Genomic DNA, 21,750 nt, shown 5'->3' with positions numbered 1-21,750 from the left:
CCTCTCAATTTCTCTCTGTCTTATCCAATAAAAATGGACAAAAATGACCAAAAGCAGTGGATTTGTAGTGTAGGCACCGAATCCCAGCAATAACCCTGGAGGGGAAAAAAAAAAAGTAGAAGCCCATAACTAAATCTGTGAGAAAGTTGGACCTTTAAAGTCAAATGGAAGTTGACTGATAGAAAAATGGAGAGGAGAAACCCCAAGGAGAAAAGAAGCAGCAAAAAATATATATATTAACTGTCACAGCCAATAAGTTCCTGAAGAGACATGACAGTTAAATGTAGTGTATTGTCCTATATTATATCCTAGAACAGAAAAAGGGGAATTAAATAAAAACTAAGGGAAGCTGAATAAATGATAGACTCTGGGTGATAATGAATTTTCAATAGCAGTTCATTAGAATAAACACACCACACTAACACAAGGTAGTAAGAATATGGGATCTGAGTAGGGGATAAATGGGAACTTTCTGTACTAACTTGGCAATTTTTCTATAGATCTGAAACTACTTTAGAAAGAAAACATCTAGGAGCTGGGGAGACAACATAATGTTTATGCAAGAAGACTTTCATGCCTGAGGCTCTGAGGTCCAGGTTCAATCCCTAGCACCACCATAAGCCAGAGCTGAGCAGTGCTTTGGCAAAAGCTCTGTATCTCTCTTTCATTAAAATAGATAAATAAAATATTTTAAAAGAGAGGAAAGATGGAAGGAGACATCTTTTTTAAAAATATGTTCTCTGCTTCAACTGGGAGATTAGAGAACATGTGAGTTGAACATGGACTTCATGAAGCTCAATCCACCAAAGATGGAGCTAGAATGGCAAGAAAAGGACAAGAATGCCAGACAATGGAATTTATTGGGTACTGACGGACAGCATCCCTATGTTTTAAGCAGTACAGTGATCAGAAAGCATAGAGGTAGCAAGATTGAGGTCAGAAAGAGCCATGAGGCTGATGCTACACTATCAGGTGGAGAGAACAGGAATCTAAGACGGGAAAGAGGTGCTAGAGTCATTTAATTGAAGCAGGGATACATTCAAGAGATATTTGAGAAACAGAATTATTATTATAGCCCTTAGGGAGAATTGAAGGAGCAAGACAAGAATTGAGAAGAATAAAGAAGGATACTCTGCTTTGAGCTGGAGACATTAATTAAGGGTACTCAAAAGAAAGAGCACATGGGACCTAGAATGTGACCCAACAGCTTACTTTGCTGCAAGCACTAGATCAACCTCCAGCACCACATAGAAACACCAAGGACAGGACTAGAATTCCATGGATAGTGAATCAGTGCTTTAGTATCTCTTCTGCCTTCTACTCTCTTCATCTATCTGTTTTCTTTCTTTCTTTCTTTCTTTCTTTCTTTCTTTCTTTCTTGCTTGCTTTCTTTCTTTCCTTCCTTCCTCCCTTCTTTCCTTCCTTCCTTCCTCCCATCGTCCTTCCTTCCTTCCTCTCTCCCTTCCTTCCTTCCTTCCTTTCTTTCTTTCTTTTTGTCTTTTGTCTTTTTCTTTTTTTTTTTTTTGTCTTCCTATCTCCCTTCCTTCCTTCCTTTCTTTCTTTCTTTTTTTCAAGGGTTATCACTTGGGGCTTAGTGCCCGCACTACAAATCCAGTGTTCCTGGCATCCATTTTTACTGGACAGGACAGAGAGAAATTGAGAGAAGAAGGGGAGACAGAGATGGAGAGAGAAAAAGTGACACCTGCAGACATGCTTCAGTACTCATGAAGCGTTGCCCTGGAGGTGGAGAGCTGTAGGCTAGGACCTGGATCCTTGTGTGGGTCCTTGTGCTTCATACTATGTGCACTTAACCAGGTGTGCCACCATTTGGCTCCTTTATATTCCTTTCTATCCATCCATCCATCCATCCATCCATCCATCCATCCATCCATCCATCTAAAAATACAGAATAAAAAAAATTGGGCCGTGAAAAGGAAGACTCAGCAGTATTCTACATGCATGAGGTCCTGGGTTCATTCCCAAGTACTACATACTACATACGGGTGGAGCAAGAGAAAGAGAAAACAGAAATCAGCTTTGAACTTGACCTTCCATTTATCTCTCTCCTGAACCTCCAGCCCTGGGCCTGAGCTCAGAGCCTCTGCGTCATTAGCACAGACTTCAAAGAGGAAGGTGAGAAGCATAGGATAAAGGCGTCCAGCTATCACCTAACAACTGAAAGTTGTGGGGCAGTGGTGTTGGGCAGTGGTGTGGGGGTGAGGAATCTGCAGAAGGGAGGGATAAAAAATCCCGAGTTGAATGAATGGCCTCCCTTGTCCTTAGCAACACATGAGCCAAGACCCAAATAAGCCAGGAGCATCTCCTACATTCAGAGATAACTGGGTTTCTTCAGGGACAGAGCACTACTACCCTCTCCACCAACTAAAAATAGGGGTGAAAGGATCACAACTTTGCTAGTGAACTTGACCCTGTCAGCACCATGGCTTATACTTTCTTTTTTTTGGGGGGGGGGGGAATTATACTCTTAAAAGTGGTAGTAATGACAATGGCATGTGGTACATCAGAACTCATAAACTTATATGACCCCACCATTCACTGAGTGACTTTGGGCAAGTCTATGGAGAATTTAATATGTTCCAGGCACCATGGTAGGCTGTATTTATCTCTCTCCTGGACTTTTCTTATGCTGTCTCATTTAATCTTTACTGCACTAAGAATTAGTCATTGGTGAGGGCTAATTGGTGATGCATCTGGTTAAGGGCACACATTATAGTGCAACAAGGACCCAGGTTCAAGCCTCTGATACCCTTCCACCGCCTTGCAGGGGGAAAGCTTCATGAGTGGTGAAGCAGAGCTTCAGGCGTCTCTGTCTCTCTCCCTGTCTATCCCCCCCCGCCCCTCTCAATTTCTCTCTGTTTTTATTCTTTAATAATTACATAAAATTTTTAAAAAGAATTAGCTATTGATTTTATTGTCATTTTACAACTGAGCTTCAGAGATAATTGTCAAATCGTTGGTGCTATATGTTCATTCTTTTTCTATCACAGATATACTAACCAACCCCCCATCTTTCCCCTCATCCTGTGCCAAGACCTACAGCACCCACTCACAGATCACTACATTAAGTACCAAAACATTTAATTATATTTTTCTTTTTTTATATAGCTATTTACTGATTTATTTTCCCTTTTGTTGCCATTATTATTATTTTTTATTATTGTTGTAGTTGTTGTTGTAATTGATGTCATTGCTGTTAGACAGGATAGAGAGAAATGGAGAGAGGCGGGGACAACAGAAACGGGGAGAGAAAGATAGACACCTGCAGACATGCTTCACCACCTGTGAAGTGACTCCCCTACAGGTGGGGAGCCGGGGGCTTGAATCGGGATCTTTACGCAGGTTCTTGCGCTTTGCGCCACATGCGCTTAACCCACTGCGCTACCACCCAACTCCCCAAAATATTTAATTATATACCTGTATCTCCATGTTATGCATTCTTGGGTATCCATTAAAATCATCTGTTGACTAGGGGTATGGATCATCTTGCCAATGCCCATGTCCAGCGGAGAAGCAATTACAGAAGCCAGACTTCCCACCTTCTGTACTCTATAATGATCCTGGGTTCACGGTTCCAGAGAGATAAAGAATAGGGAGCCTTCCAATGAAGAGGATAGGATACAGACAGAACTCTGGTGGTGGGAACTGTATGGAATTATACCCCTCTTATCCCACAATCTTGCTAATCATTATTAAATCACTAAATTAAAAAAGTCACCTGCAGAGCCTTGTGGGGGGAGGAAACCTCAAAAGAGGAAAGCTGGTAGAAAGGGAGGGAAGCTAGAAGGCTGACAAGACATAGTCTGTGACAGATAATCAAATCCCATCTGACAGTGTTTGCTTGGAGGCTCCAAATTCCAGCTGTGATACGAATTCTCAACTATCTGCAAGATCCCTGTGGCATCACAGGGCAGTGGGAAGAGTAAAGCGGGCAATTAGGTGTGAGAAGAACCCAGGTTCTGGCAGCAGGCAGCCTTAATTTTTAATCCCTGCAGTTTCATTTACTAGTCTTGATAGGATGTGATCAAGTTTCTTAGCTTCAGTTTTGATTTTCTTATCTGTTTTGCACAGCATAGTTATAATGATTTTAGGGGGGTGGGGGTGGCTTCCAGGGCCTGGCAGTAGCACACCTGTTAGAATATACATGTTATAATGAGCAAGGACCAGAATTCAAGCCTGCGGGGGGGGGGGGGGGGGTTAAGCTTCACAAGTGGTGAGGCAGTGCTTCAGGTGTCTGTCTTGCTCTCTCCCTCTCTATTTCCCCTTTCCCTCTCAGTTTCTCTCTCTATATATCCAAAACCTAAATAAATAAAAATAAATAAACATTTTAAAAGGGAGAAGAAAATAAGGGGGCTGGGCAGTGGCGAACCTGGTTAAGTGCACATAGTACTAAGTGCAAGGACTCAAGCAAGGATCCAGGTTTCAGCCCCCAGCTCCTTACCTGCAGGGGGACACTTCACAAGTGAACCAGATCTGTAGGTGTCTTTCTCTTTTTCTATCTCCCCCTCCTTTCTCAATTTCTCTCTGTCCTATCCAATAAAAGTGGGGGGAAAATGACTGCCAGGAGCAGTAGATTCATAGTGCAGGCACCAAACCCCAGTGATAACCCTGGAGAAAAAAAAAGAGGGGGAGCAAGTAAAGCGCCTGTATAGCATATAGTTGCTGCCTAGTTAATTATAATGCTTAACATTTTTTTTTTTTTGCCTCCAGGTTTATGGCTAGGGTGTGGTGCCTGCACTATGAATCCACTGCACCTGTATTACCCTTGTTGTTATTGCTGTTGTTGTTGTTGTTGTCATTGTTGTTGGATAGGACAGAGAGAAATGGAGAGAGGAGGGAAAGACAGAGAGGGGGAGAGAAAGACGGGCACCTGCAGACCTGCTTCACTGCTTGTAAAGCGACTCCCCTGCAGGTGGGGAGCCGGGGGTTCAAACCAGGATCCTTACGCTGCTTCTTGCATTTTGCACCACGTGCACTTAACCCGCTGCGCTACCGCCCAACACTGCTAAGTAGTTTCTAAGCATCCAAATCCTAGCCAAGGAGTAGAGGGGCAGAAGGTACAGAACATACACAGCCAACAGTCAAACAGACTTCAATCCAGAACTGAACCCAGTCACTTCCTAAGTGAGCTGAGTGAACTTGAGTGAGCTACTTAACTTCTCTAGACCTTAGTTAACTTGTCTGTGCAATAAGGATAAATAACAGTGTCTACCTCACAGGTTAGCTTATTGTGAGAATGAAATAGTTTGATGAAAGTTCTAGGAAGAGTGTTAGCTACTACCCAGTGTCTCAGTCAACTCAAACCAGCTGTGTGGAAGGGGTTAGTAGCCACAGCTTACAGACAAGAAGACTTTACACAAATAGTAGCTGCTGTTTGCTGCCACAGTAATTACTGATGTATGAAATCAAGGGTAATTGATGCAATCAAATAAGAATGGTATCTCTGGGCCTCTGAAAACAGGAATCAGAAGAAATACGGTCCTTATGAAAAACCAATTCTTGTGTTAACTGTTAGTCTTGTTGCCTTTCCTCCATCTATTCATGTCAGTCACGTCAAGATGCCCAGGTCTTGGGGACAAGTGGTGGTGCACCTGGTTAAGTGCTCACATTACAGTGAGCAAGGACCCAGGTCCAAGTGCCTGTTCCCCACCTGCAGGGGGAAAGCTTCACAATTGGCAAAGCAGGGCTGCAGGTATCTTTCTCCCTCTTTATCTCCTCTCCCCTCTCATATTCTGTCTTTATCCAATAATAAATGGGAAAAAAAAAAGAAGAGAAAAAGGAGAAGGAGGAGGAGGAGGAGGAAGAGGAAGAGGAAGAGGGAGAGAAAGAGAAGGAGAAGGAGAAGCAGCAGCAGCAGCAGTAGCAGCAGCCCAAAGCTCCCAGGCCATCCCTGATCATTGAACTCTTGATTGCCACACAGTTCTCTTCACCCGAACAACTTTCCTTAGGCCTTTCGAAACTCATAGTTGTTCATTTAGAAAAAAAATCTCTTTTCCCTCAATCTCTTCTAAATATTTCCATTCCTGCTGTAACAAAACCTGCCTCTCCTTAAGCAAACAGACTCCCTTTAAGCTTCCAACTTAATTGCTGCTTTTTCTCTTCCATCTTTGAAACTCCAGGCTAGAACACAGGATATATGTTATTGCTTCTCACCAAGGTTTCTAGAAAATTCTCCCCTCCTTTAAAAAACAAAACCTCCAGCCTTGAATCTCATATATGTGATCATGATACCCACCTGTCACTCTACAGATGTGGGGACAGCTCTTGGTTCACCTGATAGAGCTCCGTCATCCTTAGTGATTTCAATATCCACTGGAAATGACCAGTCTAGCATCTTAGACTTCCATTTCATCTAACCGCTGTGCTCCAGAGACAATAATCTCTAACCCGACCTTAGTCTCTCATGCTCACAATCTCACCCCTGCACCTCATCATTACCGGTAATAATTTCAAGCCCTTCACTTTCAGATTCTTATCTTTCCCGTTCACTCATGCTAGATGCCCAGGTTTAACAGTCTTCAATTCCCACCATCTTTTCACTGTCTTTCACTGTTGCCTGGATTCCCCACCTCCCTTTCTTCCCAGCTTGAAGTCTATGGCCAGTTATGACAATGGCTGTACCACACATCCCTGACCTCCTTGGCTCTCCTACTGCTTAGTCATAGTCACTCAGCAAAACAAAATTCTCACCACAGCCAAGTCTACTTCTTCTATGCCTGTTTTCACAAAGCCAAACAGGGATGGAAGTAAACACACAGCCATGCTTCCAATTCATGAATTTAAATTTATGATCACTAATTCAAGTCGAGCCTTAATGCTAATCAGCAATCAAACTGCATTTCCCTTGTCTTAGTACCTTCTTAGTCAACAACCTCCCTTCTCTCCAAATCACTACACTTCTTCCCCATCCTCATTCTCTGCTGGTGACCTTGCTTCCTAATTCATCAGAACACTGTATCTAAGAGAATTCCTACTACCACATATAGCCCCTAGCTGCACCTGAGCCCATGCTCTCTGCCATCTCCTTGTCAGAGTGGCTGGACAGTCTGTACTGTTGTAAAGCAGTCTGTGCTGTTTCTTCTGTAAATGAGGATGAACTGCAAGGACTCACCTATGTCTGTGATCCTTTCCCCTCCCTGGTTTTCCCCTCAGGGATATTGTCCTGGCACTTCTCTTTTCTCTCCTGTAGGGTCAGTTTTGTATTTTTGTTTCTTGGTGGCTTGCTTGCTTTATTTGCTTCTCCTGGATTGTTCCACAGGCACACAGATAATGCTGTTATTTCTCCCATCTTAAAGACCAAAGAAACAGGGGCCAGGCAGTGGTGTGCCTGGTTAAGTGCACATGTTATCATGTGCGAGGACCCAGGTTCAAGCTCCTGGGTTCCCACCTGTAAGAATGCTCCATGAACTGCAGATGTATCTCTGTCTCTGTCTCTGTCTCTCTCTCTCCCTTTCTAAACCCCTTTCCATCTCAATTTCTCTCTGTCCTGTCAAATAAAATCAGTCAAAAATAATAATAATAATACTCTATTTGGGGCTGAGGGGGGTGTCACACCCAGTTGAGCTCACATATTGCAGTGTTCAAGTTCCCCGTCCCTACCTGCAAGGAGGAAGTTTCACAAGTGGTGAAGTAGTGCTGCAAGTATCTCTTTCTTTCTCCCTCTCTATCTCTCCATTCCCTCTCAATTTATTTCTGTCTCTATACAATTAAAAAGAAAGGAAGGAAGGAAGGAAGGAAGGAAGGAAGGAAAAAAAGAAGTCTCCTTGACTCATTTCCAGTCACTACCCATTTCTCTTTCTTTTTCTCCTTATTAATGTGATGCCAGAGAATGAATCTAAGGGCTCCTGTATGTGCAATACCACTTTGAAACCTCCTTGGGATAATTTTGAATTTTGTATCTCTCTCTCTCTCTCTCTCTCTAAAATTGATTATCAAGAGAGACAGACACAGAGAGAGGAAAAACACCATAGGCCTGTTCCACCATCCAGGGAGCTCCCCGGATGCTGCTCATGGTTCTACCACGTAGTGTTTGGGTTTAAACCCAGGGCCTCATACACAGTAAAGCAGGCACTTTAGTGAGCAAACTACCTCCTAGTCCCTCTTTTTTTTTTTTTATCTAAGAGATTTTTAAAATTTTTCCCTTTTGTTGCTTATCGTCATTATTATTGTTGTTGTTATTGCTGTCATTGTTCTTGGATAGGACAGAGAGAAATCGAGAGAGGAGGGGAAGACAGAGAGGGGGAGATAAAGATAGACACCTGCAGACCTGCTTCACCACCTGTGAAGTGACACTCCTGTAGGTGGGGAGTCAGGGACCCGAACCGGGATACTTAAGCTGGTCCTTGTGCTTTGCACCACGTGTGCTTAACCCACTGCGCCACCGCCTAGCTCCCCCCCTTTTCTTTTTAAGATTTATTTTATTGTGTACCTAATTTAATTTCTTTTTCTTGGGGCCAGGTAATGGTGTACCCAGTAGAGCACAAGAACCCAGGTTCAAGCTCCTGGCTCCCACCTGTGGAAGGGAAGTTTTAGGAGCAGTGAAGCAGTGCTACAGGTACTTTTGTTTTCTCTCTCTCTCTCTCTCTCTCTCTCTATATATATATATATATATATATATATATATGTGTGTGTGTGTGTGTGTGTGTGTGTGTGTGTGTGTATCTACCCTTCCCTCTCAATTCCTCTATGTCTCTATATTAAAGAAAAAAAGGAAGGAAGGAAGGAAGGAAAGAAGGAAGGAAGGAAGAAATAAAAGGAAGAGAAAGAAGAAATGACCTCCAGGAACAGTGAATTAGTGCACTGTACAGGCACCAAGGCCTATCAGTAACCCTGGTTGCAATATAAAAATTATTTAAATTAATTTCTCTGTTTTGAAAAAAGTATCATGGCTATAAAATATTTGAATGTTGGGTGTCAGGCAGTAGCACAGGTAGCACAGGTGGCATGAAGCACAAGGACCCGTGTAAGGATCCCGTTTCAAGCCCCCGGCTCCCCGCCTGCAGGGGAGTCACTACACAGGTGGTGAAGCAGGTCTGCAGGTGTCTATCTTTCTCTCCCCCTCTCTGTCTTCCCCTCCTCTCTCCATTTCTCTTTGTCCTATCCAACATCAATAACAACAATAATAACTACAATAATAAAACAACAAGAGCAACAAAAGGGAGTAAATAAATATGTGAATCTTGGAGAAATTGTGTGAAGGATATGTGGAGGCTGTGCTTTTTTCCCTTTTAAATCATTTATTCTTTATTTATTGAATAGAAACAGAGAAATTGAGAGGAAAAGGGGAGATACAGAGGGAGAGAGAGAGCTACACACCTGCTTTACCACTTGTGAAGCTTTCCCCCTTGCAGGTGGGGAACAGAGGCTTGAACCTGGGTCCTTACACACTGTAATATGTGTGCATAACCAGACACACCACTTCCTGGCCCCCTGCGCTTTTATTTTTTCTGTTTTTGACAAATGTAAAATTATTTTTAAAAGGGGGGGGGGCAAGGGTAGACAGCATAATGGTTATGCAAAAAGACTCTCATGCCTGAGGCTCCATAGTCCTAGGTTCAATCCCCACACCACTATAAGCCAGAGCTAAACAGTGATCTGGTAAACAATAAAAATCTTATTTTTAAAAAATTAAAATAATAATAAAATCTTTTTAAAAAGTTTATCTCAGCATGTAGATCATATTCCTTGTTATGCATGAAACCTTAGTGCACATGAGAGCACCAAAGGTAGCACCAAGGTGGAGTCCAGGGATGGTATAGTAGTACTCTGGTGTCTCTTCCTTTATTCTCTCTCTGTCTCCCTTCTTCCTCTCCCTTCCTCTGTAAATATACAGAATAAAAATTTTGTGTCAGGCAGGCTTCTTAGTGGTATTGCATATCAAGGCTTTCTGTTCATTCCCAGTGTCACATTTTTTGTTTGCTTTTTTAAACTTTTTATATATTTGTTTATTATTGGATAGAGACAGAGAGAAACTGAGAGAGATGGGAAGATAGAGAGGGAAAGAGGCAGAGAGACACCTGAAGCCCTGCTTCACTACTCATGAAGCTTTCCCCCGGCAGGTGGAGACCAGGGGCTTCAACCTGGGTCCTTGCACAGTGTAACGTGTGTGCTTAAGCAGGTGCACCATTGCCTGTTCCCTTTAGTTTTCTTTTGAAAAATGTGAGTTAGATAAATTAGTTCCGTTGCTGAAAATTCTCCCATCTAATTCTGTTTCATTAAAGTATTAAATTAAAATAACCTAATGCAGTTACTTTACTTGATTAGGAATCAATAAATATTAAAAAATGAAAAAAAAAGTTTCAGGGGACCAGATGGTAGTGCACCTAGTTAATGCACCACATTACAATGTGCAAGGACCCAGGTTCAAGCCCCCAGTCCCCATCTGCAGGGGGAAAGCTTCACAAGTGGTGAAGCAGGGCTGCAGGTGTCTGTCTCTTTCCCTCGCTATGCCCCTCCCTGTTCAATTTCTCTCTGTCTCTATCCAATAATAATGGAAGGAAGGAATTAAGGAAGGAAAAAAAGGGGGAAGCCTTTTTAAAAAGTCTCAATCCTTTTAATAATATTTCAAGTTTTTACTTTTTTCCTCTAAACTCAAATAAATTCTGAACTAATAAATAAATTCTGAACTTTTCTAGTACATAGCTATATAATCTTTTAGACTAATGTTTCCAGTTTTCCTTTCTGACTTAAGAACTAAGACTATTACTAAAGCAATGTAAATTGGAGATGGAGAATTCATCATATGAGGCAGGGGTAGACAGCATAATGGTTATACAAAAGAGACTCTTATGCCTGAGGTTCCAAAGTCCCAGGTTCAATCCCCTGCATCACTATAAACCAGAGCTGATCTGTGCCCTGGTAAGTAGTAATAATAATAATAATATATTTTTTAAAAAGAGAGAGAGAATTCAGCATATCCTTCCAAATGCCTGATGACCAGGACAGGTCCCAGACAACCTGACAATGCTTTGACACTTATATACAAAAACCTCCTCTACTACCTGACCTCAGCATCCCTAAGTGAACTTTTGGTTTGTTTCCATACTTATTAACCAGGAGGTGGTAGGAGGTATCAAAAAATTAAGCCCTGTTTAACTAAACTATAATCTATTTCAAGAACTAAGAATATTATTTTACAGTATAATTGAACTGAACCAATTCTGGATTATAAAACCTCTAAATAACTTAAATATACATTTAATATGTCTTTGGCAAAATAATTAATCTTTTTAATTTTATATTTATTTATTTCCTTTTGTTGCCCTTGTTTTATTGTTGTAGTTATTATTGTTGTTGTTGGATAGGACAGAGAGAAATGGAGAGAGGAGGGGAAGACAGAGAAGAGGCTTGAAAGATAGACATCTGCAGACCTGCTTCACTGCTTGTGAAGCGACTTCCCTGCAGGTGGGCAGCCGGAGGCTTGAACCAGGATCCTTATGCCAGTCCTTGCACTTTGCGCTACATGTGCTTAACCTGCTGCTCTACCACCCAACCCCCAATTTTCTAAATTTTAAAAAATATTTTATTTAATTATTAATGAGACTGATAGGAGGAGAGAAAGAACCAGACATCACACTGGTACATGTGCTGCCAGGGGTTGAACTCGGGACCTCATGCTTGATAGTTCAGTTCTATATCCATTGCGCCACCTCCCGGATCACAATAATTTTCTAAATTGTTTTATTTCCCCAGCTAAACTAGGGCAGGCCTCTGCCAAAGGGTCGGCCACCAATCTTTGTAGAATTGGCTCGGTACTCAAGAGAATTCAGCAAGATTCATCAGGTCCTAAAAAGGACTACAGGGTCTAGCTCTGATCCCCATGGGGTTCCCAACTGCCACACATCAACTCAAGAGTAACAGTTAATCTAGTAAAGACCGTCAATGAGTATTCATTTACTATGTACCAGGCCCTGACTTTATTTCATTCTTTTAATGCTACTATGTGGTGGTTACTAAAAATACCCTTATTTACTTATTTATTTATCTATTTACTTACTTTTCGCTAATCAGAGGCTTTCACATGTGTGATTTTACCATTCCAGGTGAACAGGCTAACTTTTTCACACAAATAGAGAAACAGAGAGATACGACAACATCAAAGCTTCCTCATATGCCCTCTTGGTATTTCCATGTGGTACCAAGACTCAAACTGTTTTGCACATGACAAGCCATGTACTCTGCCCAGTGAGCATTCTCACTGGTGCAATTACCTTTATTTTAGAAAGAAAGAAAAAAGAAAACAAGGAGCAGGGAGATAATGAGGTTTGTACAAGGTAGCAGTAGCAAATATGAATGTGAAGCACAGCTTTGGCTCATTTCAAAGGCTTCCTGATTATGTAGCAGAAGCTAGCACACTGTTACTGAGGCAGAAACTAAGGCCAGCCAGAACTACAGAACTAGAAGAGTGACACAGCCCTCCCTACCTCTGAGGTTGTGACAGTCTGCCAGAATCAACTCTTCACTACAAGATTTTCTCCACCACAGAGCCCTCCCAGATGCCCTCAGGCTGAGAGAAAATATTACTTCTCCGAACTCCCTTAAAACTTTCTGTACCTCTCCCAAAGTCCTGCGTGTGTGCAACATTGTTGCCATTTTGTGAATTTTTGTCTCTCATTACCCTGAATGTCTCTTAAAAAAAAGCTTTACTTCACTAAGTCTGCAGAGACTACCCCTGTCAGGCACTTCACATAGTAGGCCCTGGAAAGCTATCATGGTTTTGCAAGTATCTTCTTTACTACATAAAGATCTTCTACAGAATTAACCTGACAAACTCTTCCTTAAGACTTCAATGAGGGGGGGCAGCGGCACACCCAGTTAAGCACATACATAGTACTACTCAAAAGGATACATGCAAGGACCTGGGTTCCAGCCCCCACTCCCCACCTGCATCAGGGATGCTTCACAAGCGGTAAAGCAGATCTGTAGGTGTCTATCTCTCCTTTTCTTTTTTTTTTTCCCTCCTCCAGGGTTATTGCTGGGCTCGGTGCCTGCACCATGAATCCACTGCTCCTGGAGGCCATCTTTTTCCCCCCCTTTTATTGCCCTTGTTGTAGCCTCGTTGTGGATATTATTATTGCCCTTGTTGATGCAATTCGTTGTTGGATAGGACAGAGAGAAATGGAGAGAGGAGGGGAAGACAGAGAGGGGGAGAGAAAGATAGACACCTGCAGACCTGCTTCACCGCCCGTGAAGCGACTCCCCTGCAGGTGGGGAGCCGGGGGCTGGAACCGGGATCCTTACGCCGTTCCCGGCGCTTTGCGCCACATGCGCTTAACCCACTGCGCCACCGCCCGACCCCCTATCTCTCCTTTTCTATCCTCCCTTCCCCTCTCAATTTCTCCCTGTCCTATTGAATAAAACAAAACAAAACAAAAGTCACCAGAAGCAGTGGATTTGTAGTGCTGGCACTGAGCCCCAGAGACTGAAAGCAAAAAAAAAAAAAAAAAAAAAAGCCTTCAATGTCCCTTCCCTTCCATTATAAAGTCTTTCATAATTTTTCTTGCCCACTAGATCATTACTTAGCTCTGCCTATGGTGGTGTAGGGGATTGAAACCAGGACTTCAGAGCCTCAGGCATGAAAGTCTTTTGTACAACCATTATGGTCTCTCCTGCCCCTCTTTAATAACTTTTCTCCTGCAAAGGTGGTTGTTTCTTTCCCTGTGTTTCTACAATACTTTCCCCATCCCTTAATTATATCATTTGTATTGTATGTAACTGTTTATTTGTCCTCTTATGACATTACCTAGCACACTATAGGTACATGATGTATGTTTATTGAATAACTGAATTGCACAAATGGTTTACAGCTCATTTCTTTTTCTCCCACATCAATGTGGATGTAGAGAAAGAGGCAGTGGAATAGCCAGTGAGGATTACTGATTAATTCCTTTGTAAATTACCAAGGCAGATTGTACCTGAAATTCTTATTTGTCTTCCCATAGTCTTTGTTGTGATGTTAAAAATCAGATTAAACCTCCTCCAGCAGCTGACTCCTTTAGGCTTTCGGGAGATAAAAATGTCAACACAACTCTGTAGCCATACCAGGAAACTTGCTGCCTAGAAAAATCAATTCTGATTATCCTTAGAACCGAGGGTGCAGTGCTGTAGTTAGTAACTATCTCCATATTCCCAGAGCCACAGGGAACTGTCAGAGCCCCAACGCATCAGTTCAACTCCAGCTTCTCTGCGCAGGCCATCAGCCTCTCTGTAGGCCTCTAACTCATGTTCAGGTGACCACATTTCACCTTATAAATATGATAGAAGGAGCAGTGGGACATATTTATTTTCCTTCAAGGTCTTTACCACAGACAAAACCCATTTTTCATTCAAACACTTAGTGTCTATCTCCTCTGTTAGCATGTAATCTCCGAATAGAGCAGGAAGGGTGTTTTCCTCACACCTGGCACAGAACAAGCACCAGATATGTGTCTACTAAGCAAATGAAATATGAAGTCTACTGTTCACTTCTGCACAGGTAACTCACATTTCTAGGCTCAACCACCCATTTCTTTAAAGCAGTAGTGGAGAAGGAATGTAGAGTCATACTGATACACACCAGTACTGAGTAGCATCCTTGGCCCAAATTTCTATACTTTGTTAAGAAGAGAGGAAGAGAAAGAGAGGAGAGAAACCCACAGTGATGCTCCTTCATCTATGAAGCTCATTTATTTATAAAAAGGAAACACTGACAAAAATCATAGGATAAGAGGGGTTCCTTTATCTTTTTAAAGTTGCCACCAGGGATATCACTGGGGCTCAGTGCCTACATCATGAATCCACCACTCCCAGCTGCCAATTTTCTTTCTTTCTTTTTTTTTCTCCCCTCCTCTCCCTCCTCCTTCTTCTAATTTGATGAAACTGAGAGGGGTGAAGGAGATAGAGAAGGAGAGAGAAAGAAAAACATTGGAAACTCTGCTTCACTGCTTATGAAGCTTCCCTTCCCATAGGTGGGGACTGGGGGCTTGAACTCGGGTCTTCGTAAATGGTCGTGTGCATACCCAACCAGGTGTGCCACTGCTGCCCCCACCACCACCAACAACTACCCATTTTTATCTGGAGGTAATTACCTCCCTGGATGAAAAATGATATAAATCACTTAAAGCACTCACAAGAAAACGTTACATGACTGAAAATATTCATGACACTGATCTACTCAAGGCTTCATAGTTCTCTTTAGTCTTTCTCTCCTATTTCCTCAGCTGATCTTCACAACAGCCCATAAGGCAATGAGAGCAAGAATTATTTTCTCCATGTGATAGTGAGGGAAATGGGTCCTTGTAGGGGCAAGATCACACAGCAACCACTAGGCAGAATCAGCAGTAGAACTCAGGATCCTAGAATCCTAGGTCAGCTTAATCTTCCACAGACTCCTGGACTCCCTTGACTAGCATCAGAACCAGCAGCCTCCACAGTGGGTCCCTGGTGGAGACAGTGAAGCCCTCTCTGCTCTTCTCTCTCCACAGGTCTCCAAAGGTTGCTTGGCAACCAGCACCCAGCAGTAAGTGGCCTCTAGTCATGCCTGTTGCTGTGGAGTTGCCTAGTATCCCTCCCTTCACACCTGTGCATGCTCTCACTCCCTATTAATGATACTTCTTTCCTGCTCCCATCTCCCCAGTAAGATTCTCTCTGATATGCAATTATTAACCTCTGGGGAAACGAGGGGGGCTCTCAGGGACCTATATGCCAAAGGACCCCAAGGAATAAAGCACTACCCTTCTTGTCCAACATCCCCCAGAGATGGTAGAAATTCCTTTTGTGAATGGTGCTGCTCAGCAACACTCACCATCAGTCTTCCTGCTCTACTTTCCACCTTGAAAATGGTTTTCTGCCTGCCTTGGGAGAGATCAAATGGGTCGAAGGAATTTAAATACACACTCCCTACAATGCTAGTGAGTCCCTGGGAGCTATTCCAGCACTCCTGGAGCCATAGTTGGGAATTTTAGGAGGCCGCCCAGTAATTCTTTGCACATGGATCAGGGACAGAGAAAGGAAGGAAACTACCATTTACTGCTTTTTTTTTTTTTTTTACCTCCAGGGCTATCGATGGAGCTCGGTGCAGAGGCCATTTTTCCCCTTTTGTTGGCCTTGTTGTTTATTGTTGTTGTTGTTATATTGTTGTTATTGCTGTCATTGTTGTTGGATAGGACAGAGAGAAATTGAGAGAGAGGAAGACAGAGGGGGAGAGAAAGATGGACACCTGCAGACCTGCTTCACCACTTGTGAGCCTGGGGCTGGAACCCGAATCCTAACACCAGCCCTTGTGCTTTGCACCATGTGCACTTAATCCTCTCGCTACCACCTGGCCCCCATTTGCTGCATTTTTAATATGAGCCTTGAACAGTAATAATATCAACTGTACAATAATGTCCTCAGCAAACCTGTGAATTTTACAGTTGAGGATATCATCTATTCACAGAATGACTTCTCAAAGCACACACAGCTTCAAAAAAAAATCATAGAACTGTTGTGTACATAAATAGTTATATAAATATGTATAGATATGGGAGTCGGGTGGTAGCGCAGGGGGTTAAGCACAGGTGGTGCAAAGCACAAGGACCGGCGTAAGAATTCTGGCTCCAGCCCCCGGCTCCCCGCCTGCCGGGGAGTCGCTTCACAGTCGGTGAAGCAGGTCTGCAGGTGTCTATCTTTCCCTCTCCCTCTCTGTCTTCCCCTCCTATCTCCATTTCTCTCTGTCCTATCCAACAATGAGGACATCAATAACCACAACAATAAAACAACAAGGGCAACAAAAAGGGAATAAATAAATAATTAATAAAAAATATGTACAGATAGATATATTTAAGTAAATATATTTATATTACTCCCTCTTCTTATATAATTAATTGGTCACCAAATGCTATAATTCTTATCTTAAATCTCTCCTCTGTGTTATTTTGTCATTGTCTTAGTGTTATGGACCGAAATGCTTATTTTTCCCAAAATTCTTGTGAAGCCCTAACCCCAAGTATGTCTATATTTGGAGACAGGAACTCTAAGAAGTAATTTAGGGGGAGTCAGGCGGTAGCACAGTAGGTTAAGCACACGTGGCGCAAAGCGCAAGGACCGGCATAAGGATCCCAGTTCAAGCCCCTGGCTCCCCACCTGAAGGGGAGTCGCTTCACAGGTGGTGAAGCAGGTCTGCAGGTGTCTTTCTCTTCTCCTCTCTGTCTTCCCCTTCTCTCTCCATTTCTCTCTGTCCTATCCAACAATGACGACATCAATAACAACAACAATAATAACTACAACAATAAAACAACAAAAGGGGAAAATAAATAAATATATTTTAAAAAGAAGTAATTTAGGTTAAATAAAGGCATAAGGATGGGATCCTGTTGGCTTCAAATTCTTATAAAAAAAAGACACTAGGGGGTCAGGAGGTAGTGCAGCGGGTTAAGCACACAAGGCACAAAGCGCAAGGACTGGCACAAGGATCCCAGTTTGAGCGCCCAGCTCCCCACCTGCAGGGGAGTCACTTCACAGGTGGTGAAGCAGCTCTGCAGGTGTCTGTCTTTCTCTCCCCCTCTCTGTCTTCCCCTCCTCTCTCCACTTCTCTCTGTCCTATCCAACAATGACATCAATAACAACAACAATAATAATAACCACAGCAACAATAAAACAACAAGGGCAACAAAAGGAGATAAAATAGCCTCCAGGAGCAGTGGATTTGTAGTGCAGGCACCAAGCCCCAGTAATAACCCTGGAGGCCAAAAAAGAGAGAGAGACTAGAAAGTTTGCTCCACTCTTCCCGTATATACACACCAAGACAAGGCCATGTGGACATGTAGCAAGAAGGCAGCACTCTGCCTCCCATGGGGAAGACTTTAACCAGACAGCTATCCTACTGGCACCTTGACTTTGGAATTTCAGTCTCTAAAACAGTAAGAAAATACTTTTTTGCTGTTTAAACCACACAGTCTGTGGTATTTTGTTATGGTAGCCCAAACTGATTAACAAACTTAGCGTAGGTTTTTATAACTTACCCTCACACTGGTTTCTTTTTCTTGCTTCTATCTACCTTCCAAACTGAAACCAGAGATTTTTCTAAAATGCAAAGTTAACAACATTAAAGTCTTCTTACAGATCCTTCATGCCTGTGTTGATACACTTAAAATTTATGCCTCTTTAAGTAAGAAGAATGTAGGTATGACACAAACAGTATTAGAATATTTACTTAGGGGTGCTGGGTGGTGGCGCGCCTAGTTGAGCACACATGTTACAATGCACAAGGACCCAGGTTCAAGACCCTGGTCTTCACCTGCAGAGTGGTGAAGCTTTGCGAGTGGTGAAGCAATGATGCAAGTGTTTATCTTTCTCTCTCCCTCTCAATCTTCCCCTACCTTCTTGAATTCTCTCTGTCTCTATTCAATAAATAACAATAATTTTTTAAAAATTTTAAAAGAATATTTACTTAGATTAAATACTCATATATTTACTTTGGTAGAAAGAAGATGCTACAAACACATTAAATTGGCACCAGTAATACTGAAATGTTTACATTTGAATGCATTTTTAACAGTTCAGAATACTTTTGGTTTCATGCTATAAAAAATCACGCATACACAAACATTTTGCCAAATTTTGTTAGTAAAAGCAATGTGATTAACTATGGGATCTAATTAAATCATCACTGATTTTACCTCAAGACATGGTTGACAATGAACTCATGCTAGAAGTTGAAAAAGAATTAGTTCATCCTTTTTTTTGTGGGAGGGGAGGGGACTCAGGTTCACTTTATATAATCTTCAATCAGAGGTATCTTTGTTGGAGCTTTTTAAGGCTATTATGTCCTTGCTAAGATTTATTTCATTAAAATAGGTAATATAATCAATAAATCCACTTAACAAGGTACAGGAACACCTGCTTCAGCTCACAATGGTCTGAAAACAAATAAAAGTGCACAAGAGGCATCACTGCTAATCCCTAGGAGGTCAGAACATCTCCTACTCTGAAGAGTTTTCAAGCAGAGTATATGCCCAACTGATGTGGAGATCAAATGAAGGTATCTGTGTCAGTCTGTTCAGTAAAAATTCCCTTTAAATTCACAGATTTAAGTAAATCCTCAGCTCACCTAAGGGGTCATCAGCATATACCCTTTGACCTATGGTAAGAGTCTTGTTTTTGTACAAGGTCTACCAGACTTTCAATCTGCTACCCCCACCCCCACAACATCTCCAGCAAATTTCTCTCATTACCTCCTCCTTCCCTGCTCATTCAAAGCCCTGCTCCAGTTTCACTGTATTGCTCACATGCCCCAAATATCCTGTGCTTTCACCCCACTCCATGGATAGGCTGCAAGGATGATGTCAGATAACATAAGTGGAAGCACTTGGCACATCACAGTATTAAAATGCTTATTGATTCTCACCATGAGGTAATTAAAATAGACCAGTGTTTCTTCAGTTTAAGCCCTGCTCAAAACCACCTGGAAAGCTTGTCAACCCCTGAGTTTCTGATTCAGTGGAGTTGAAGAATTAACACTTCTAGCAAATTTCTAGGAGATATAGTTGATCTGGTGGCCAGATCTTGGGTTCATTCTGGAACTGATCAACTAGGTGGTCAATATAGGGCTAGGGAGAACAGCATCATATGGTTAAGCAAAAAGACTTTCATGCTTGAGGCTCTGAGGTCACAGGTTCTGTCCCCATAAGCTAGATCTGGGCAGTGTTCTGATACCTATCTCTCTCTTTCATTACAAATAATTAAATGCTACAATATTTTAAGAAATAGATGGCCAATATAGCTTCTGCCAGTGACTGGGAAGGTGACTCAATTAGGGGGTAGGGGTAGGGGGTAAGGTTGCTCTATGCCTGAGGTTACCACTTTGATCTCCAGCACTGCATGTACAAGACTGGTGCTCTTGTTTCTCTCTCAATCTCTCTGACTCATGTGAACCTTTTTCTCATATGTAAAATAAATAAATAATAAGTAAATAAAGTAAAATAAATCTTTAAATATACATACATGTGTATAGCTTCTCCCATTTGTAATTCTTATGATTCCTAAATGCTTTTAAAAGAGAGTAAGTAAAGAAAACAAACTTGTGAAAATATACACAGAATTTAGAACCAGAAGATCTGAGATGGAATCCAAATTTGTTGATCCTTAGTCAAACTAAGGTAAGTTAATTATCTCTGAATCTATATTTTTCTCCTATAAAACAGGAGTTTTCAGGGATGGCTCAATTGGTAGGTCTCATACTTCACCATGTGTGGGGACCCTGGAACATGGGAGCATCATGCATGACAAGTAGTATGGTGTATCTCCTTCTCTCTGTCTCTAGGTCTCTCTCTTAAAGGGAAAAAAAAAAGGTTACCAGGGCCAGTAAAATAGCTCACTTGGATAGTGTGCTGCATTGCCGTGTGTGGCCCAGGTTCAAGCCTGGCTCCCACTGCAGGAAGGAAGCTTTGGTGCTGTGGTCTCTTTCTCTGCTTCTCTATCTCTTTTTTAAAAAAAAACTATGTTTATTTATTATTGGATAAAGACAAAGAGAAATTGAGGGGGGGAAGGGAAAAGGAGAGAGACACTTGTAGCCCTGCTTCACCACTTGTGAAGTTTTCCCCCTGCAAGGGGCTTGTACTTGGGCCCTTGCATACTGTAGTGTGTGTACTTAACCAGGTGTGCCACGACCTAATCCCTCTGTCCCTCTGTCTCTCTTATCTCTATCTTTAAAAAGTTTGCCAGGAGCAGTGCAATCACACAGGTGCAATACCCAGACCACACACACACACACAAAAAAAAAAAAAAAAAAAAGGAAAGAAGGATGGATGGATGGGTCTTAAAATGATATCTTCCTTTGTGATTAACTGTGAGACCATATATATATTCTCCCCAGGGCTATCACTAGAGCTCAGTGCCAGAACTATGAATCCACTAATCCTGGAAGCCATTTTTTCCATTTTATTTGGTAGGGGGTGAGACAGAGTGGAAGAGAAAGAAAGATAGATACCTTCAGACCTGCTTGACCACTCGTGAAGCATTCCCCCTGCAGGTGGAGAGCCAGGGCCTCAAACTCAGATCCTTACGCAAGTCATTGCACTTAGTACTATGTATGCTTAACTAGGTATACCACTGCCTGGCTCCCATGGAAAATAATTTGTAAAAAGGAAAGTATGGGGGTGGGGGCGAGAGGTAGTCAGTGAGTTAAGTGCACATGGAGCAAAGTGCATGGACCTATGTAAGGATCCTGGTTCAAGCCCCCAGCTTCCCACCTGTAGAGGAGTCGCTTCACAGGCGGTAAAGCAGGTCTGCAGGTGTCTGTCTTTCTCTCCCCTTCTCTGTCTTCCCCTCCTCTCTCCATTTCTCTCTGTCCTATCCAGCAACAACAACAGCAATAACAATAATAAACAACAAGGGCAACAAAAGGGAAAAAATAGCCTTCAGAAGCAGTGGATTCTTAGTGTAGGCACCGAGCCCCAGCAATAACCCTAGAGAAAAAAAAAAGATTATATGACATACAGACTATATGCATAAGGTACATTTAAAATATGAATGTGCATTTAACAAGCAGAATGCACAGGTAACAAACAACAGTTATTTTAATGAGTTAATTCAAAATTTTTCAGTTGGGGTAGTGGTGCTCCTGCTAGTGTACATTACCATGAACAGGGACCTAGGTTCAAACCTCTGGTCCTCACCTACAGGGAAGAAGTTTTACAAGCAGTGAAGCAGTGCTGCAAGGGGTCTCTTTATTCTCTTCCCTCTCAGTTTCTCTCTGCCTCTATCAAAAAAGGAAAA

General features: G+C 42.2%; 1 protein-coding gene across 1 annotated transcript in view; it reads right to left on the bottom strand.

The window, feature by feature from the left end:
• Positions 1–21,750, bottom strand: part of RAB3B (RAB3B, member RAS oncogene family) — an 89,567-nt gene that overhangs the window by 49,493 nt on the left and 18,324 nt on the right. The window lies entirely within an intron of this gene.

The sequence above is a fragment of the Erinaceus europaeus genome, chromosome 13 (genome assembly GCF_950295315.1).
Source record: "Erinaceus europaeus chromosome 13, mEriEur2.1, whole genome shotgun sequence".
Lineage (NCBI taxonomy): Eukaryota > Metazoa > Chordata > Mammalia > Eulipotyphla > Erinaceidae > Erinaceus > Erinaceus europaeus.
The sequence above is the reverse complement of the archived record's forward strand: the minus strand, read 5'-3'. Positions and strand labels throughout refer to the sequence as shown.